At 45.5% G+C, this 14,843-nt stretch overlaps 1 protein-coding gene across 5 annotated transcripts in view; it reads left to right on the top strand.

Annotated features, from left to right (window-relative positions):
• The window catches only part of LOC124716904 (kinesin light chain), a 423,269-nt gene that overhangs the window by 258,024 nt on the left and 150,402 nt on the right, over positions 1–14,843 (top strand). The gene's annotated exons all lie outside the window — the stretch shown is intronic.

Raw genomic sequence — 14,843 nt, 5'->3', positions numbered from 1 at the left:
TAAAAGTAATAACAGATAAAACTAAAATGTTTATGAACCCAAAAAGTCAAGCCATAGGTTGTTTAAGTAAACGCAATCAACAATATAACATCTACATCCATACTCCGCAAGCCACCTAACGGTGTGTGGCGGAGAGTACCTTGAGTACCTCTATCGGTTCTCCCTTCTATTCCAGTCTGGTATTGTTCGTGGAAAGGAGGATTGTCGGTATGCCTACATGTGGGCTCTAATCTCTCTGATTTTATCCTCATGGTCCCTTCGCGAGATATACGTAGGAGGGAGCAATATACTGCTTGACTCTTCGGTGAAGGTATGTTCTTGAAACTTCAACAAAAGCCCGTACCGAGCTACTGAGCGTCTCTCCTGCAGTCTTCCACTGGAGTTTATCTATCATCTCCGTAACGCTTTCGCGATTACTAAATGATCCTGTAACGAAGCGCGCTGCTCTCCGTTGGATCTTCTCTATTTCTTCTATCAACCCTACCTGGTACGGACCCCACACTGCTGAGCAGTATTCAAGCAGTGGGCGAACAAGCGTACTGTAACCTACTTCCTTTGTTTGCGGATTGCATTTCCTTACGATTCTTCCAATGAATCTGTCTGGCATGTGCTTTACCGACGATCAACTTTATATGATCATTCCATTTTAAATCACTCCTAATGCATACTCCCAGATAATTTATGGAATTAACTGCTTCCAGTTGCTGACCTGCTATATTGTAGCTAAATGATAAGGGAACTATCTTTGTATGTATTCGCAGCACATTACACTTGTCTCCATTGACATTCAATTGCCATTCCCTGCACCATGCGCCAATTCGCTGCAGATACTCCTGCATTTCAGTGCAATATGCCATTGTTTCGACCTCTCGATATACCACAGCATCATCTGCTAAAAGCCTCAGTGAACTTCCGATGTCATCCACAAGGTCATTTATGTATATTGTGAATAGCAACGGTCCTACGACACTTCCCTGCTGCACACCTGAAATCACTCTTACTTCTATTGAGAATGACATGCTGCGTTCTGTTATCTAGGCACTCTTCAAGTACATAAGAATGAGCTTAATTTTTCAAGGAACTCCTCAACAGAATAGGAGTAGTGACCCATGAGGAAAGTCTTCAGTTTCGATTTGTTAGCGCGTGGATTATTGCTAAGATTTTTGAATTCTTGTGGTAGCTTATTGAAAACGGCTACTGCACACCTTTGTGCACAAGAGTTAAGTGCGATCCAAATGCAGGTTTGATTGCTGCCGAGTATTAACTGATTGAAAGCAGCTAATTCTTAAGAGTAATCTGATATTGTTAACAAGAAACTACAGTTAAGTGTATACATATTGGGAGAGCAGTGTCAAAATAACCAGACTAGTGAACAGGGGTCGACGAGAGGTACGCGAACGTACCACTTATTGCCCGTACTGGCCGTTCCTGAGCCAAAAAATCCTCTTAGAATGGGAAGAGTTACTCCAAAATATAATACCATACGACGTAAGCGAACGAAAATAAGCAAAGTGGACTAATTTTCGTGTGGAAAGATCACATACTTCAGATACCGTACGAACAGCTGCGTTAAGTCTTTAAACAAGATCCTGAACGTCGGCTGTCCATGACACTTTACTTTTTATCTCGACTCCTAGAAATTTGAACTGTCCAGTTTCACTAATCGTGTGTCCATTCTATGAAACTGAGTCTTACTGTGAATTAACGTTATTTACTTCAGTAAATACATGAATGAGTCCCATGCCTCCACTTTCACTCCTTACAGAACACTAACACATACATATCACGATAATTGTTAATAAAATGACATGGTCGCATGCACAACTGTTACAAATAAGAATAAAAGTAAATATGTTATGTACATTCAAGCTTGCTTATGGGTGCTATTCTTCGCATGTAGCACTCACCAAATTTAAATAAAGATTTAATAGGACGTCTGTTGCAATCTAATGGAATGGAGCCGAATTCGACACGGAAGAAGCCTACGTATATAAACACAGATACAATTATGGAAGCGATAGGGATGTAGGACAACACAGCCTAATGCTATGACACCCGTAAATGTGGAATACTTCCAATTACGGCTAATTACATTGAGTTCACCAGTCAGTCTATTCATTTTAGGGTTCAGGTGCTGTTAGGCCTATTCTTTGACTGTAGCAACTTCGGTTTAGCAGTAATATAATTTAAATGACATGCAATTTTCTAAGGAATGACCAGAAAAATAACCCGTGGCGTCGAGATGCACAGTTCGATATCGATATTATGTCGGATCTGGTGGTCTAGAGGTGAAGCGCGTGCCTGGAAACCGAAAGATCTCGGGATGGAATCGCGGTGGACCAAGGACTTCCCAGCACTTACCTCTCAACGGTCGGGAGATTGGACAGAAACGACACGTGCTGCGGATTCCACGTTGAACTTAGGTCCCATTTGCCCTGTAGAATGACCGGGGTCAAGGTGGCGACCAGCTGAGACTTGCACCAGGCCATTGAAACGCATGAAATGATTGCGCATGGCCATTGTACTCAGTTGTGTTTCCCTGTGTACATTTTTTCGTTGGAGGTAGGCATGTCGGCAGTCGGCTGTATATCAGTCGTTGTCATGGCTACCAGAACCCTTCCAGGTTGCCACCTGGTTGTTGCTGCTCCACGCTTCATGCACCTGCGCAACTTGCAAAGTTCAGTTCCGCCGCACAGTGGCCACAATCTTGAAAACTTTGACAGTATTTCATAATCTGCTCCAGTATGGTCAAAAATTGGATGAAAGTTTTTTCACCTGCCACTCGGATCGTGCTATGGATCGTGATGCAGTTTGGAATACCTGTGTGATGGTCGGTATAGATTTCTGGCAATTACACATTACGGCCCTGTTCAACTGTCGGCTCTCTGTCGGTCAACAGACGAGGTCGGCCTGTACGCTTTTGTGCTGTACGTGTCCCTTCACGTTTCCACTTCACTATCATATCGTAAACAGGGCACCTGGGGAGGGTTAGGGGTGCGGAATTCTCGCATACAGACGTATGACACAAGCGACACCCAATCACCTGACCACGTTCGAAGTCGTGAGTTCCACGGAGCGCCCAGAATGCTCCTAATGTGAAAACGTATGTTTTGGGGGGGGGGGGGGGGGAGAGATATCCGAATACTTTTGATCAGTGTAATTAACAAACCCATTTTTAATTAATCACTACGTAATGAAATAAGTGTTCGTAATTAAGTATATACCTTCAGGAACAGCCTCCTTTTTAAAAAAAAATCCGTCTGATTTCGATGAACAAAAGTACACTCCTGGCCATTAAAATTGCTGCACCAAGAAGAAATGGAGATGATAAGCGGGTATTCATTGGACAAATATACTAGAACTGACATGTGATTACATTTTCACGCAATTTGGGTGCATAGATCCTGAGAAATCAGTACCCAGAACAACCACCTCTGGCCGTAACAGGGGCCTTGATACGCCTGGGCATTGAGTCAAACAGAACTAGGATGGCGTGTACAGGTACAGCTGCCCATGCAGCTTCAACACGATACCACAGTTCATCAAGAGTAGTGACTGGCGTATTGTGACGAGCCACTTTCTTGGCCACCATTGACCAAACGTTTTCAATTGGTGAGAGATCTGGAGAATGTGCTGGCCAGGGCAGCAGTCGTACAGTTTCTGTATCCAGGAAGGCCCGCGCAGGACCTGCATCATGCGGTCGTGCATTATCCTGCTGAAATGTAGGGTTTCGCAGGGATCGAATGGAGGGTAGAGACACGGGTCGTAACACATCTGAAATGTAACGTCCACTGTTCAAAGTACCGTCAATGCGAACAAGAGGTGACCGAGACGTGTAACCGATGGCACCCCATACCATCACGCCGGGTGCTACGCCAGTATGGCGACGACGAATACACGCTTCCAATGTGCGTTCACCGTGATGTCGCCAAACACGGATGCAACCATCGTGATGCTGTAAACAGAACGTGGATTCATTCGAAACAATGACGTTTTGCCATTCGTGCACCCAGGTTCGTAGTTGAGTACACCACCGCAGGCGCTCCTGTCTGTGATGCAGCGTCAAGGGTAACCGCAGCCATGGTCTCCGAGCTGATAGTCCATGATGCTGCAAACGTCGTCGAACTGTTCGTGCAGATGGTTGTTGTCTTGCAAACGTCCCTATCTGTTGACTCAGGGATCGAGACGTGGCTGCACGATCCGTTACAACCACGCGGATAAGATGCCGGTCATCTCGACTGCTAGTGATATGAGGCCGTTGCGATCCAGCACGCAGTTCCGTATTACCATCCTGAACCCACCGATACCATATTCTGCTAACACTCATTGGACCTCGACCAACGCGAGCAGCAATGTCGCGATAAGATAAACAGGAAACGCGATAGGTTACAATCCGACCTTTATCAAAGTCGGAAACTTGATGTTACGCATTTCTCCTCCTTACACGAGGCATCACAACATCGTTTCACCAGGCGACGCCGGTCAACTGCTGTTTGTGTACGAGAAAGCGGTTGGAAACTTTCATCATGTCAGCAGCGCTAACCTTGTGTGAATGCTCTGAGAAGCTAATCATTTGCATATCACAGCATCATCTTGCTGTCGGTTAAATTTCGCGTCTGTAGCATGTCATCTTCGTGGTGTAGCAATTTTAATGGCCAGTAGTGTAATAAAAGTTTGATACCGTAATGAGGACTTGACTATGTAGGGTTGCCATATGTAAAGAAGGCGTTACTCCTACCTATTTTATGCACTTGTGGACTTGTGCTAAAATGGCCAGTAGTGTATTTCATCCGAACGACGCAGTACTTTCCTTGTCCGGGTAGCTCGGAATGCGGCTCACAAAAAAGTGGCGCGTTGGCCCTGAAATTCAACGTTCGGCGGAAGCAGCTGGCCACTGCTGAGGTGGAGATTACGTAGCCCCAACATTACTTCAGCGGACGTATTAAATGAAACTTCTTGACTCGGAACTGTCATTCACGGCCACTTTGCGGGATTCTGACGCACTGTGCTCCGCCACTACAGCCTCGTCGACCAGAGCCAAGCCATCCGGACTGGGATCCTGTCGCCGTGTCGTTTCCCCTAGCGGGCGACTCCAGTTACTGAGTAACAGCTTTGAACGCGCGCGCCTTCGGCGTGTGTAGCAGCGTGTGACGCGGAGCCGCCGGCTGGCAACTGCTTAGCGCCGCGCCGCGCCGTGCCGTGACCTTGCGCGAGGTCGCGAGCCGAGCGCCGGGCGCCTGCGAGGCGGCGCGCCGGCACCGCATTGCGGTTCTCCGTGGCTGGCTGGCTGGCTGGCCGGCCGGCCGCCGCTCCGCCGTCCCATCGATCCACACTGGGCCGGACTCTTCTGCTCGCGCCGCCTTCCCCAATGGCACCGGCGCAGGCTCCGTGCCTGTCGCCAAACACCACATCTCATCAAATTGTACCACAAGAGTATAATAGTGGGTTACGGCTTGGGAGTCTGGGCACACAGGCTCACGAGGGTGGCGCCTGCCATGACAGTGAGAGGAGTCCAGAGGAACAAGATAGTGAGATCAGTGGGGGCATACAGGACTACGCTGGGAGGAGCCCTGTTAGTCATAATGGGGCTCTGCCACCTTGACATCACAATTCGGGAACAGGCCGCTTGGTACTGGGCCAAGAAAGGGAACACACAGAAAACAGAAGAGATTTTAGGCATCAGGGCTGGGAACAGGGTTGAGATCAGATTAAGAGGAGACCAGTCATGGCAAGAATCCTGGGAAGCTGAAGAAACCGGACGTAGAACTTTCGATCTTCTTCCGGATATTGGGGGACGGATGGGAATGACGTACTTCGAACCAACCCGGCGACTATTCCACTTTCTCACAGGTCATGGACCCTACCCGACATATTTATGTCGATTCGGGAAGAACGCTACACCCGCGTGTGACTGGTGTTCCGGAGGGTACTCCTGACCATGTCGTTTACGAGTGCCCCCTTTTCAATGATTTAGCTTCAATGTTACGTGACCAACTGCCACACCACCACACATACAGCTTACTTAGACAACACGACACCTTTCAGACCATCAACAAACTGGCAATCGTGGTATCGCAAAACGTTTTAAATGAACATCTGAGAGACTTGAATTAGCAAGACTGTGAGAAATAAACACCTATAGAGTCTGGTACCCTGTTCCCATACCTCCTGAGCGCGGACAGGCCGACTTCTACAGTCTGGAAATGCGCCGCGTTCGGGACTTAGAGGGAGTGGGGTGCAACGTTACCGATCATGGACAATGCATCGAACTTGACTTTAGGATAGGATTAGTTGTAGGACTTAGTTTTAGGTACTGTTTCTAGGAACCTGCAGCGACTAACATCTTGTCCTGCCCAGTGTTAGGGGCACGCTCATTGGGTTTAGCTCAATGAGCAAGACTCTATAACTAGGTTTATTCTTTTGACTGACACACATGTAACGCTGTAGGCATTATTAACTAGTTAATAGATAGGTTAATTAAGTAATTCACATACAATCAAATCAACTAAGTTTGCCCATTGCAATTATCCTGTAGCTCACTTACTAACAAGCTACTTAAATATAACTTAAGATTAGCTGCGATTGTAACCATTGTATTATCATCTGGACCCACTAATCATATAAGGTAGTGGCTTAAAAATTGTATAATTATTAAGATTGGACATAAAGATAAAAAAAAACACCGGCAGTATTTCAAAAGTCGACATTGTCAGCATTTTGGTAAAATGATCCCTTAGGATAAGGGTGAGATAAGGCGAATAGGCGGGCAATTGTGGCAAGAATTATGGGAAGCAGAACAAACACGTCACAGAACATTAGAACTTTTTCCTAACGTCAGGGAACGACTGGACACGAGATACTTTCAACCTACCCGAGGACTGATCCATTTCCTCACTGGCCATGGGCCATGTTGTTGTTGGGTCTTAGTTCAGATACTGGTTTGATGCAGCTCTCCACGCTACTCTATCCTGTGGAAGCTTCATCTCCCAGTACTTACTGCAGCCTACATCCTTCTGAATCTGCTTAGTGTATTCATCTCTTGGTCTCCCTCTACGATTTTTACCCTCCACGCTGCCCTCCAATCCTAAATTAGTGATCCCTTGATGCCTCAGAACATGTCCTACCAACCGATCCCTTCTTCTAGTCAAGTTGTGCCACAAACCCCTCCCCAATCCTATTCAATACCTCCTCATTAGTTATGTGATCTACCCATCTAGTTTTCAGCATTCTTCTGTAGTACCACATTTCAAAAGCTTCTATTTTCTTCTTGTTCAAACTATTTACCGTCCATGTTTCACTTCCATACATGGCTACACTCCATACAAATACTTTCAGAAACGACTTCCTGACACTTAAATCTAAGCTCGATGTTAACAAATTTCTCTTCTTCAGAAACGCTTTCCTTGCCATTGCCAGTCTACATTTGATATCCTCTCTACTTCGACCATCATCAGTTTGCTCCCCAAATAGCAAAACTCATTTACTACTTTAAGCTTCCTGATCTAATCCCTTCATCACCACCCGACTTAATTCGACTACATTCCATTATTCTCGTTTTCCTTTTGTTGAGGTTTGTCTGGGCCATAGCCGCGTGTGAATGTGGTGCATCAGAGGGTACTCCCGATCATGTGGTCTACGAGTGCCCCCTTTTCAATCATGTAGCACCCACATTACGTGACCAGTTACCTGACCATGATACATACCACTTACTTAGACTTGGCGGATGAGGTATCACGAAAACTGTCAAAAAAATACCCGAGGGACATAAACTAAACTAACAATTTGAGACACACCAAATACTGAATTTTGCGCCCCATTCCCATACCGCGTGTGCGTGGACAGGCCGACTTTCCTCATACTCTGAAATCCGCCGCGTACAGCACTAGGGGAAGGGTACGACACTACCGGTACAGGACAAAGCACCGGACTTGACTTGGATTAGAACTAATTAGTAGTACTTACATTAGGAAATTTGCTACTTAGGAACCTGCAGTGAATAACATCCTTGGCCTGCCCAGTATCAGGGGCACGCTCATCGGGATTAGCTCGATGAGCAAGGCTCTAAAAAGTAGGTTTTATAAACTACTGACACAACTGTGCCGCTGCAGGCAGTAGAGTTAAGTGTAGGTCATACAAAGCTAATAATAATAATAATAATAATAATAATAATAATAATAATAATAATAATAATAATAATAATAGAACTTACATATACAACTACAGAAATCTGTAATTATTGACACTTGTTCAATTACCCGAAAGTTCCTAAATGCAATGTAACATATACCGTACAGTTACAAGGAAGTCACGCTTGATCAAGGTCCGCGTCACCTTCCATTTTTAACCAGACATAACGTCTGAGACAAGAAAGAAATAATAATAAATCAGTTGCCCATTGTTATCTGGTTATAGCTGTAGCTCACTAATTAATTAAATTTGTAACTACCTGCAGTTAATGTTAGATGAAATTAGGAGCCACAAATCATTTAAGTGGGTTAAGATTGTATAATTATTATAAATTTGTAATAAAGATTTAAAAATCCGGAGAGGAACCAGCTGTCTGAATCCAACGGCGAACTCACAGCGGCCGAGGACGTTGCATCAGGTAGGATCGGAAGTCGATGACACCCTGGTGCGGCGGCTTGCCGTCCGTTGGCGAGGTATTCACGCCCTGCTTGACTGCGACTCTAACACCCTGTTTCAGGGAACACACACATGTCCCATATGACCGCTCGCGTTGTTCCATCAGGTAGACAGCAGTATCAGATGTCATGCTGAACCTGGCGCACTGGTACGGTAGGCTGTCAAGACTATTGTTCACGTTGGAGTTAAGATAGTTTTCGCCCTGGACTGGCACTGTGTTGGTAGTCCCGTGGACTACCCATCAGATACTGGCTGCTGGTCTTAATTATCCACGGCTACAGATCGCTGATCCTCTCATAAGGCAGCAACAGTAGAACAGGCTCAAACAAGTTACAGCACCACATAACAGAGAATCGAGTGTGAAAGACATGATTGCCATCGATGACGGGATGTCCCCTTGGTGACGGGATGTCCCCTTGGTGACGGGATGTCCCCTTGGTGACGGGATGTCCCCTTGGTGACGGGATGTCCCCTTGGTGACGGGATGTCCCCTTGGTGACGGGATGTCCCCTTGGTGACGGGATGTCCCCTTGGTGACGGGATGTCCCCTTGGTGACGGGATGTCCCCTTGGTGACGGGATGTCCCCTTGGTGACGGGATGTCCCCTTGGTGACGGGATGTCCCCTTGGTGACGGGATGTCCCCTTGGTGACGGGATGTCCCCTTGGTGACGGGATGTCCCCTTGGTGACGGGATGTCCCCTTGGTGACGGGATGTCCCCTTGGTGACGGGATGTCCCCTTGGTGACGGGATGTCCCCTTGGTGACGGGATGTCCCCTTGGTGACGGGATGTCCCCTTGGTGACGGGATGTCCCCTTGGTGACGGGATGTCCCCTTGGTGACGGGATCAGCTCTGCTTATCTGGAGTCTTCAGTCTTAAGTTCAGCTATATTGGCTCAACGAATTTGTTAGTGTATCTCTAGTGCTTAGTGAAATGGCGATGGCAGTGTTGCGCACTACCTAGTGTTTCTTACGTAATGTTGGGAGAGTAATGAAGGCTGTTCTGCCTGCACTCTACTGGCGATTTTGTGCTGAGCTCGTTTGCAGAGTCGCTGAAGAGCATAGATGTTGCTGTTTTCGTGACCTGGTAACGGCGTTGAAGTGACGCTTCCCGGCTGGCTGCTGCTACTTCCGCGTGATTAACACTTGGTGTTCGAACATAGAAAATTTACTCTCCCATTACCTACTAATTTGTCGCTTAACAGTATTACGAGAAACAGAGGAACAAAATAATTGTTTGGAATGCCGGGCCTAAACTACTCCGAACTGTTGGTGAAACGCTTGTGTGATCGTATTACACATAAACGACATAAGAATTCGGCTCGAAAGAGACTGTGTGTATAAAAGTCACTATTTTTTTCAGTAAGTTGTCAACATTGTGAAAGCTGTGCAATTTGTATATTTCCATAATAACTTGTTTATAACGTTTAACCCAGCTCATTTTATTTTTTGTCTTTCGAGCCTATCCGGATTTTAAATTATTCGGATGACATTCAAATGGTTCAAATGGCTCCAAGCACTATGGGACTTAACATTATGAAACGTCCCCTTAGAAAAATTTAAAAATGACAGTACTGGAAAACCTCTTACGTTATTTGATTTTCAAACAGCTGAGCAGAACTGAACGTACTTCAGACATTTCTCTCTTTACTTATTCTGATCAACACTAAACTGACACACAATATTTTTAGCGCAACGCAATCTACTTTCAATAATCCCTACAAAAGAATGGCCCTGACTAACAACCTATACCTTTCATGAATCACTTACCTCACAAAAATCTTCGTTACTCGAACTACTGCAATACAGCGAGCGCCAATACAGCCAGCTAAATAAAAGATTCTAACTACTGAAGGCACTAACTACTGATAGGCATAGTTAGCAAATGAAAGATTTTGATAGAGAACAATCAATGTATTTACTTAAATAATATTCAACAGTTCATGATACCCAGTATTACAAATTTACTCTTTCTGATGGACATACGTCCAGATCGTCCGCTCTCAAAATTCTGCCATCTCTCCCCTCCACATCCACCACTGCTGGCGGCTCACCTCCAACTGCGCAACGCTACGCGCTGTTCGCCTCCAACTGCCCAACACAGCAATAGCGAATATTCCAACAATGAGTCCAACCAGCCACAGACTGCACACAGCACAGTCAGTGATTTTCGTACAGGGCGCTACGTGGCGTTACCAACATAAAAACCTAAACAGCCTACTTACAACATCTGAGGTCATCAGTCCCCTAGACTTAGAACTACTTAAACCTAACTAAACTAAGGACATCACACACATCCATGCCCGCGGCAGGATTCGAAGCTGCGACTGTAGCAGCAGCGTGGTTCAGGACTGAAGCGCCTAGAACTGCTCGGCCACAGCGGCCGGCTCGGATGACATTGGGCCCACGTAGTCCCAACAAAGCAGTTTCCACACTGTATTTAGCTTTCAGGCTGTAGTATCTTGACCTTTTATTGCGTAGTTGGACCAGTTTCTTTTTCTATTATTCAGTGTGACGGGAAGATGTATACAGCGTGTGGAAACTGTGCTTTCATAAGCGCTTGTCAACAAATATATAATCATACTTAGTTTTGTGCCGTACAGGGCAGACTTTGAACCTTGTCTCAATTTGACGCGTTTGTACCGCGGAGGGACGCGTAGAGTTTCACTTGGAGAACTAGTAAAACAAATTCTTTAACGAACGTTGTAGCGTGGTCACAACATTCAGAAATGTGAACTTGTTCTACAGTATGACATGGGCCCAGACTTACGTGCCGCACTATCAACGCCTTATCAGAAGCTGAAAGTCTTAATCGCATTGCAGTTTACAGTATTTCGGTTGGTGTCTCTTCAGATGCCAAGCATACGTACTCAAGAGATTACTTATCTGTGGTCATTCCAAGAGCCGCACCTGTCACCAGGCTTGCTGCAGATACTTCAAATTGGCTCCCCTACTGAGTAATGCCAGGATCAAGTCTAATTCCTCGTATGGCGCCTATGCTTAGGAGGTACAGACATTTATTGCGTCAATTGAACAAAACTGAAGACAGCAGACGCAGAGCCGTGAGGGTAAATTCAGCAGTTAAAGATGTATACAAAATGACTTCTCACTGTCCACAAAAAGTTAAATGATGTAGAGACACTTAAAGGAGAATGTTTGCAAAGAAACGAATAATTACAGAGCTATCGCTACTCCAATGTAACCTGTTGTAACTGACAAACGAGAATGTGAAATGATCACGCAGATTTCATGGAGTTTATTAGCTTAAATGCGTACGAAAAATTCCAGTAGTGAATAAAGTGAAATGGCGTCATACGAAACATTGTATTTCCACAAAGTTCGATCAGCCAGAATTACTTGTAGATGTTGTCAGTCGGTTTGGCTTACTTTCCGTTGTACGTATCCGCCGCATATTAAGAGGAACCAAGAAAATGGTCTTGTCGATGGGGCCGAGAGGAGGTTCAAACATTTAACGTTTTGCCGTCAACGAAAGGAATCTCTGAAGGTGCTCGCGTGTGAGGAAACCGGTAATCGGACAGTGTGCGAGCTGTCACATTTATTCCATACGCTCATATTTTAACTCTTAATCGTGATATTTTAAATGTATCCTACAGATATGACGATGTTGTTGTTGTTGTTGTTGTTGTGGTCTTCAGTCTCGAGACCGGTTTGATGCAGCTCTCCATGCTACTCTACCCTGTGCAAGCTTCTTCATCTCCCAGTACTTACTGCAGCCTACATCCTCCTGAATCTGCGTAGTGTATTCATCTCTTCGTGTCCCTCTACGATTCTCACCCTACACGCTGCCCTCCAATGTTAAATTTATGATCCCTTGATGCCTCAGAACATGTCCTACCAACCGATCCCTTCTTCTAGTCAAGTTGTGACACAAACTCCTCTTTTACCCAATTCTATTCAATACTTCCCCATTAGTTATGTGATCTACCCATCTAACCTTCAGCATTCTTCTGTAGCACCACATTTCGAAAGCTTCTATTCTCTTCTTGTCTAAACTATTCATCGTCCATGTTTCACTTCCATACATGGCTACGCTTCATACAAATACTTTCAGAAACGACTTCCTGACACTCAAATCTATACTCGATGTTAACAAATTTATCTTCTCCAGAAACGCTTTCCTTGCCATTGCCAGTCTACATTTGATATCCTCTCTGCTTCGACCATCATCAGTTATTTTGCTCCCCAAATAGCAAAACTCCTTTACCACTTTAAGTGCCTCATTTCCTAATCTAATTCCCTCAGCATCACCCGACTTAATTAGACTACATTCCATTATCCTCGTTTTGCTTTTGTTGATGTTCATCTTATATCCTCCTTTCAAGACACTATTCCGTTCAACTGCTCTTCCAATCCTTTGCTGTCTCTGACAGAATTGCAATGTCATCGGCGAATCTCAAAGTTTTTATTTCTTCTCCATCGATTTTAATACCTACTGACCTAAGAGCCTGAAAATCACTGATGGATATCTCTGGTGTGTCAGTATGTCCAAAATACTGCGCGTTGTTATTAGCGAGGGAGTTAGACTTTTTCTTGAAATATGCGAAATTCTCGCTTCAGCATAATTTTGTTACCTGGGCGCACAAAGCTTTGGACAGTGACAAGACAGTGTGCGTCGACGACGCCAGTACAGCTCCCATTGCTAACTAAAGCACTCCAGACGAATAAGTAAGATGATAGGTTTGTGCAGGCGTTTGGGAACGTTTGACCGCCCGACGTTTTGGCGCGCTAGCACGACGACAACAAGGCTGGTCCGCGAGGCTGCGTTCTGCGAGGCGGTGGCGGCCGTGAGCTCGTCCGTTACGTAAGCCAGCTGTTTCAGATCCTGGCGACTAACGACGCACCCACTGACCCACTTGAACACGGCTAAGTTGAAGCGGGCGTCGCCATATGGTGCTGTTGAGGCTGCCAGAACGCTTGTACGGGGGATGGGCAAAATAATGTGGTTTATTAATAATGGTTTCGACCCCCATCTGCCCGTAATATAGCTGCGAGTCGTCTTGGAATAGTGGCATACAATGATTATATAGTCTCCAGTAGAATGTTGTGCCACTCTACGATCGGAACCTGTTCTAACTCCTGAAATAGTGACGAGGGAAGCGGAAATCTGCTACGGAGTCTTCGCTCAAATAGCGCCTGCAAGGGTTCTGTATGGTTGCTGGCCAGGGAAGAAACTGCAATTCATTATTCCACGACTGTACTGCCCTGGCTGTGTGAATTGGATGCATTACCGTCCTGAAGTATGGCATCGTTGTTGGGAACATCATTTCAATCATGGGGCGCACCTGATCACATAAAATGTTCACAAAATCTGAGAGGAAATCACAAATCCAGTCACACAACCGAGACGATACTCCATATGCAAGCAATTTGATCAATAGTCACTTGTGAGGAACGGTGTCAAAAGCCTTCTGGAAATCTAGAAATATGGAATCGATCTGAGATCCGTTGTCGACAACACTCCGTATTTCATGGGACTAAAGATAGCTGTGTTGCACACGACCGATATTTTCTAAATCCGTGTTTGTTACGTATCAGTAAGTCATTTTCTTCGAGGTAAAATGGAAATGTCGTGTGTCTAGGGCCTCCCGTCGGGTAGACCGTTCGCCTGGTGCAGGTCTTTCGATTTGACGCCACTTCGGCGACCTGCGCGTCGATGGGGTTGAAATGATGATGATTAGGACAACACAACACCCAGTCCCTGAGCGGAGAAAATTTCCGACCCAACGGGGAATCGAACCCGGGCCCTTAGGATTGACAGTCTGTCACGCTGACCACTCAGCTACCGGGGCGGATTTCTTCGAGGTGATTCATAACGTTAGATTAAAGTATATGCTCCAAAATCCTACTGCAAATTGAGGTCAGTGATATGGATCTGTAACTATATGGTTTCTTGAATATTGCTGTGACCTGTGCTACTTTCCAGTCTTTAGGAACAGACCTTTTGTCAACTGAGCGGTTGTATATGATTGCTAAGAAAGGCGCTATTGTGTGTGCATACCCTGAGAGGAATCTGATTGGTATACCATCTGGACCAGAAGACTTGCCTTTGATATCTACTTTTGTGTCACTCGTGCTAACAGCTGTTCTGGATTCGAATTCTGAAATATTTACTTCGTCTTCTTTCGCGAAGGAATTACAAAAAACTATATTTAGTAACTCCGCTTTAGTGGCGCTCAGAGG

This window comes from Schistocerca piceifrons, chromosome 9, assembly GCF_021461385.2.
Source record: "Schistocerca piceifrons isolate TAMUIC-IGC-003096 chromosome 9, iqSchPice1.1, whole genome shotgun sequence".
NCBI lineage: Eukaryota > Metazoa > Arthropoda > Insecta > Orthoptera > Acrididae > Schistocerca > Schistocerca piceifrons.
This window is presented reverse-complemented; position numbering and strand designations above follow the sequence as displayed.